At 36.5% G+C, this 7,434-nt stretch overlaps 1 pseudogene; it reads right to left on the reverse strand.

The window, feature by feature from the left end:
- Nucleotides 1–6,656: 6,656 nt before the first annotated feature.
- Nucleotides 6,657–7,015, reverse strand: LOC114029016 (annotated as a pseudogene).
- Between the last annotated feature and the right edge of the window lie 419 nt (nucleotides 7,016–7,434).

Genomic DNA, 7,434 nt, shown 5'->3' on the forward strand with positions numbered 1-7,434 from the left:
GGGGAAAACATATTACCTAGATTTTTCCTTTTCTCTGTAACACCTGAATGAAGTCCCTGGGGCAGAAAAGAGGAGACTTCTTTGGCATAAGAAGGAAGAGGACAAACAGGTTGTATTACCCTGGTAAAAACTGGGTTCCTCTAAGCAAAAGTGCAACTAAAGCAGATGAGACAACACCATAGAGAGCGTGTGGGAGAAGGTCATAGAGAGGTCCTACACTGCAGGGCAACCAAGTCATTAGACACACTTCCTTCTCTCAAACTAGGGTCTCTGTGAAGCACCAGAAAGAAGCAGTAGTGGTTATAGTTGTAGCAAGCAGAGGTCCTCAGAGACTGGGAATGCTGCACTATTCCCAATGGGCTCAGGGTCTCAGGTCATCCCACCATAATGAGAGAACCACGAGTACATGGTATATCCAGCTATGAGTATACCAGAAGGTATAATCCTCATCGATGTGGATAACATTTGTGAGATTTAGGGTACTCCACGGAATACCACATGACATAGATTAAGAATGAAGAAAATGCAGAATAAAATCACAGAATAGAATGAGAGGAGGGGTTCACTACATATGTGCATGCCTGGTGGCCTCTGCAAAATACATTAATTTTTACTTCTAACTGCTTTTGAGGGACTTGGAAGAGAAGGAACCACAACAGGGACAGAGCCAGAGTAGTGTCCTTCACAGAAAGAGCTTATGAGCCCTGGCCTCACCGACTGTTAGTAAAACTGTCATTGTGATTTTGAGTGCTTTTATTCTCTGATATAAAGTACAAAATTCAAGGGAGGCTGTATTTCATTTTTATGAGGAAAGAAGGCAGGAAGAGGGGCTAAAAGACTATTGGTGCCAACACGTTTATTTTAACAATCAGAAGGGGAAGGTTTAGTTTTCCAAGTGAAGTGAAGCCAGTGAAGGGGTCTTTGTTCTATATTTCTGCTGTCTTATTCATTCGTTTGTTTGCTTATTTGTTTATTTACTTGTTTGTTTGTTTTTAGGAGAGAAATAATCTTATACCTAAGGATCCCTTTGTTCATGACAGCATGGTTCCCTTTTACAAAGCTATGCTACTTTATGTAGCCCATGTAGCATAGCCAAGAGTTTGTTTTTCTGCCACCAGGCTTAGTTCTCAAGATCTAGCAAATTATACTTCTGTACCCTACCTACTTCAGGTCTAGACTTTTCTCCTGCCCTGTCTATTATGTTAGAATTACTTTTCAAATGCCTGAAAGACTAAAATGAAGTGTCAGCACTTATTGTGACACCCAGAAACCCCTTAAGAGGCAGTGCAGTGAGAGGAGCTAGGTGAGGTGTCTGGAGACTGACTACAAGCTCTTCCAGTAGACTGGGAACTTTGGGAGAGAAAACATGCTTTTTGTTCATTTTGAATTTCCAGCTTGCTTATAGTAAGAGGAGTCTCATAAATGCTTGTTAAACTGCATTTGAACTGCTTTAGTTCTTAGCACAGTGCCTGACATATAGTAGGCTCTTAATAAATGCTTGTTGAATTGACTTGAATTGGGTGTCAGTTTTCGAGTTTCAGCTCTGTCATTAATTCATTGTGTCAACTTAGACATATCAGAGTGGACAGCAACAAAAATAACATCACCATCATCATTGTCATCATCACCAATGCTATGTATTATATAATTATATATAATGATAGATAATATTATAACATAATGTAATAGATAACATACCATAACAACACATGACATGAATGATATACACTGTAATGTAATATAATATTCATATGTAATGATGGTGCTATATAATTATTATTATTGTATTCTAGCAGCTACATATGCCCTAAGGTTTGCAAAGTGCTTTACATAAATTATCCATAGGCAGTATGATGCAGGTGAAAGTGCCCTGTACCTTTTAGTCCCTAGAGACCTGAGTACAAATAATTTTTCTGACTTAAACTAGCTCAATGATCCTTCATTTAATCTCTCTGAGCCTCAATTTCCTCAAGTTGAAAGAGAGAATAATTACACACACACACACACACACACACACACACACCGCTTCATTACAGGAAAATAAAAGTTCATTATAAGCATGTAAACATGACTTAATATTATTATGGAGACTGTAAGACTGTTCTTCCTAATGTGTGAGTGTGAGAGTGTGTGTGTGTGTGTGTGTGTGTGTGTGTGTGTGTGTGTGTAAACCTTCTGGCAATCTGGTGAAGCTTTGGATCCCTTCAACAAGCTAATTTTAGCTCCCTGATAGTTCTTTCCTCTCCTAGCTTGAATCTTTGTCTCCTATAGTATTTAATGGTTCAAATCAAATCTTCCTGGCTCTCAGTGACTCACCTTTCACTTGAAAGATAACAGTTATCAAATTTCACCTACAAAAATTGATAATCACTTTAAAATCACACCTGAATCTCCAAATAGTTATGATTTCTCATTTTTTTTTGTTTTACCCTCCTGAGTTGTAGAGAGTCATATGCAAATGAGCTAAGTGACCATAATTCCCTGTACTTTTAAAGTCAAGAACATAGTCCAAAATTCATTCTGTATCCTTGAAACTATTCTTTCCTACTCACATTTTTGCAGTTTTTACTACATAAAAGTTCCTTCTCTGCCTTTTTAAACCACTAAACCATTCAACCTAGGCTTTATCCTATATCACTCATTGGGTTTTATAAGTATTTATATATAATCCACAGTTCACTTTCTGTTTTAAACCCACCAATCTCATCTGAAAACTGTATTTCTTCACACAAATATTTCAACAGTTTTTATCAGACCAAAGTAGTTTTCCATCTACTTTCAGTAATCAAAATCTTCATCCATAATAACAACAGTATATTAAAGATTTAGCACTTGATTTAAATATTTTTTCTTTACAATTTTTTTTTTGCTGCCCCTTTCAGTACTAAAATTCTTTATATGTACAAAAAGCCTTAAAAGCACAGCACTTTAAACCAGGAAAGAGCAAAATGACACAAAGTAAGGGTTGTACCAAACAACTTTAGAGAATTAAATAGTTAACATTCTCACTCACTCTCTGCATTCCCATCCCACTTTTTATTCTGGGCACAGTCAATTAAAACATCCTCATTAGTTTCTATTTCAGAGACTACATGTGGGTTCCCATGTTTTATTCTTTCATGGAAGTGATTCAACCTAATTCACCTCTACTCCACATACAGTAGAAAAGGCTGATCTTGCATTGCAAGAGAATCTCTCTGTGTATGAGGGTGCAGGTGAGAATCGGAAGAAAAAGGAGAAGTCACAGCATAGTACCAGCTAAAGCAGAAACATTTTCCATGTACTAGGGTAAAAAGTCTAGAAACCTCACTGGGGTCCGTCTTGTCCCCATGGATTTGATATGTCAAATAAGTATTATTCGAGAGGAAAAAAAAATGAACCAAAAACAGCAATGGAAATAAGATTTCTATAGATTCCCCAAATGTCATGGTTCAATAGCAAGAAAATCCAAAATGGTTCAAAAGAGAAATAAAACTCTTAAAAGAAGATATTAGCATAGTAATGAGGCCGTGAATCAGGGCCTTCATGTGAGAACCAACGCACACTGAATGGAATAATTAGAATACACAATGGAATCTATTTTCCAAGGAATAAAGATTCTGAAAAAGAGAATGATATATTTGGAATTCAAAAATACAGAAATGGAAGAAAATTTTGGGAAAAAAAGATTAAAAGACAACAAAATACTTACATAACACACAAAAATTCTATAAAAGCCAAAATGACTGACCTTGAAAACGGTATAAATACATATAACTTAAGGAAAATAAGCTTTAAAAAAAATGCAAATGGACAAAAACCTGAATACCATACTACAGGAAAAGTACAAGAAGACTTTCTTCACAGAAACTGTGGTACATGTAACTGATTGATAAATTTCCCATCACAAGAGAAAAAATGCTCAAAGTTTCATAGTCATTAAATTTTACAATTCTAACACCAAATAACAAATGTGGCATCCATGTAAGAACAAGTCTCTCATCTATAAAAGAATCTCATTTCAAATTACAAAGGATTTTTTCATATTCATTGAAAAATCAGAGAAAAAAATGGAAAACAATATTTTGAAAATCAGAAACCTCAACGTGCAATTCAAGCTAATAATATACCTTGAAAGTCTGAACCTGATCACCAGTAAAAATATGTAGACCTTTAATAAAATTACTTATTTCAGTTATTTTATGAAAAAAAAACTGAACAGATTACCTGGTTTGCAAAAAGCCTGAAATCAATTATCGCATGTAGGTTACTCTGTGTGAGTGTGTGTGTGTGTGTGTGTGTGTGTGTGTGTGTGTGTGTGTGTCTGTGTGTGTGTGAGAGAGAGAGAGAGAAAGAGAGAGAGAGAGAGAAGGAAGGAAGGAAGGAAGGAAGGAAGGAAGGAAGGAAGGAAGGAAGGAAGGAAGGAAGGAAGGAAGGAAGGAAGGAAGGAAAGAAGGAAGAAAGGAAGGAAGGAAGGATTAACTAAATCCAACATTTTTCTGTAAGTGAAAGAATATTAATTGTGTGTAGGTTTTGGGGGGAAGAGGATAACAATGGGAAACCATTTCAGTGGGGAGGGGGAAAGTAAGAGACAGAGGAGAGGCTGAAGGTGAGTAAAGGAGGGGTATTAGTTGTCTTAATCTCTCAAAAGGTGTGTAGGGCTGTGGGAAAGTAGAGCAGTCACAGGAAGGAAACAGAAAAAAATGGATGGAGAGTAGAAAAGAGGTCTCATTTTTGAAGGGGATACTAAAAAAAAAATCCCTGAGATGTCATGATGATGTGATAAAAGACAGGAAGTTTATAACGGTTGCATATGAGAGGAATAAAAACAATTTAAGTTCTCTCTGTCTAAACAATGAAGAGTTGTTCTTCATACTGTAATCCATTCCCAGAAAGTGAAAGTATAGATCCCTAAGGGTAGTTAATACCAAGTTTTGTAGGCAGGAGACATCTTGGTATATAGTAATAAGTGTGTTAGAGTCTATGAACCTTGGTTGAGATCCCACCTCTGACTATGTCTTGTGACTTTGGAAAAATCACTAAATCTCCATAACTCACTTTTCTAATCTTTAAAACAAGGGAGTTGAATTTGATGGGCTTTGAGGTTGCTTTTATATTTAGATCTATGATCCCATAATATATTCCCGAGACAGGACATATTGACAATAATTAGTAAATAGTTATGGTAAAAGAAAGGTATAGAATCCCATTTTATTATTCAGGATACAGAGAGACTTCTATCACACATCACTTCTTCTTTTAGAAACTCCTATTTCTAGGAGTGATACAGCAGAAACATTGCTTAACCTAAGCAATCAAATTGTGGTTGGTTGTTCAAACTTTAAAGCCAAACCCTCATCTGAGTGAAGACAGGGATAGTTCAGAACAAAGGACAGAAATAGGTAAAATTTAGGTTTACTTTAATATATGGATAAATGAATACTATTTTATTTATTTATTTTGTTTGTTTGGCAACTGGGGTTAAGTGACTTGCCCAGAATCACATAGCCAGTGAGTGTTATGTGTCTGAGGTCGGATTTGAACTCAGGTCCTCCTGACTCCAGGGCTGGTGCTGTATCCACTGCACCACCTGGATGCCCCTAAGAACAATTTTTATTGAAGATTTTGATCATCTTTGAACACAAAGAAAACACTGATATATGGTGACTTTCAGTGGGGTTCTCCCTTGGCTTATCACAAAGGCACAATTCTTTCTTTTTTGATCTAGATTTCCCTTTTCCTATTTGTACATAATTTCAAATCAGCCTCGTCTTATAATTTATACAGCATATTCTTCTGCTTGTGAGATTCCAATTTTGTTGTCAATTAGAAACAGCGATTACTCTTACCTACTGTAGTATGAGTTTGCAGTTGAGGCTTTGAGGCTGAAATTATAAGTCACATGTTTTAGAATTTGTGCATTGTATGCATTTAATGGACAGAATTAAATACACTATATCCATTCCTGAAAATGTGGGATATTTCCCTCCTCTCCAAAATTTCCCTGAAATACTATGATATCTTCCACTAGTGGTTAAGGGGGTGGGGGGGAGTAGAGTATAGATGATGAACAATATAGATGTGGTAAAGGAGAAACTAGCCTACTTGACTATTAATGAAAAGTACATCTTTGAATCAAGTGATATGAGTAGAACAACTAAAACACGAAAGCTCTTATTTTAAATATATCTATCACTTAAACACAAAACAAAATAAAGCCCACAGAGATTTACAATTCATAGGCTATTATGTAATTGTCACAGTAATTTTAAGAGCTTCCAAGAGAAACTGCGAACAGGTACTGCCGTGTCTCTACTTTACAGTTTCCTCTATGTATTTCCAAAAAAATTAATTTTTAAAATATAAATTTAAACCCAATTCTTGCTATGTTCAAGATGTTTTCATCTAAGATGTTACTAAGATCCTAATTAGGAACAATCATTGGAAATTGGCATGTTTCTATCTAGTAGCAACACACTAGTACATAAATTCAAGGACATATAAATTAGTGTTATGAGGTTAAGGACCTGAACCTTTGAATGTTTAAGAGAAGACTCTACATTCTTTATCCTTCCTTTCTCTGACTGGATTTTAAGTTAAGGAGAAAAGATTCATCATCTAGTTTGTGCCCAGGCCCTGCCTGGCTCACAGTCCATACAGAGAACCTGTTTCTTGGATTAAGAAACTTCATTGTAAGACTTGAGATATAAAAAGTTTCCTTAGCTTCTCCTGGGTTTGAAGTCCATGACTTTGTAGGGATGTGAGGGCCATTGGAGATAGGTGAATTGGCCTTGAATATGGGATCTGATAATACAATCCCATTTCAGCTCTTGCTATTCATTCATCTATACATTGTTTAATTGGTTCTGAATCCATAAGATTTTTGGTTTTTTTCTGGAACAACATTCTAGCTTCATTTCTAATGTACTGCTTTTCTCTGATGGTGTCTTCCATCTGTCCCAATGCTGCATGCTGCCTTGCAAGCCAAAATCCTGTAGTGCAGGCTGAGAACTTCTTGTCATGATGCTATTGTCATCTCTGAGTCCCTCCTGTGCTCTCTCCAAATCCTCCCTAAACAGGATCATCAGGGTTGTGAAGTAGCCTCAATGATCCCTCTGATCCTTCCATAGAGAGAAAGCTCCCAGAGGGCAGCCACTCATGTCACTCCTCTTAAGTGCCTCTAGTACCCATGTCCTGCATCTACTGAATGAACAATTTAAATAAATTCAAGGGACTTGGCATAGGATAGGCCAAGATAAGGGAATTGATTGCCATTCCCAAGAGAAGGGAACATCAGAGTTTATAAACGTGGAAGTGGAGTATTTGTGAGTGATGACAAGATCAAGAGTGTATGTGTCTCTGTTCTGTAGTTGAAGGATGGCAATGGAGTAGATGCTGGGAAATGAGAAAATTGAGGAACTAGGAGAAGGGTATTTAAGTTAGTATCAATATGTA

Source organism: Vombatus ursinus, unplaced genomic scaffold, assembly GCF_900497805.2.
Source record: "Vombatus ursinus unplaced genomic scaffold, bare-nosed wombat genome assembly UNPS02014909.1, whole genome shotgun sequence".
NCBI classification, from domain to species: domain Eukaryota; kingdom Metazoa; phylum Chordata; class Mammalia; order Diprotodontia; family Vombatidae; genus Vombatus; species Vombatus ursinus.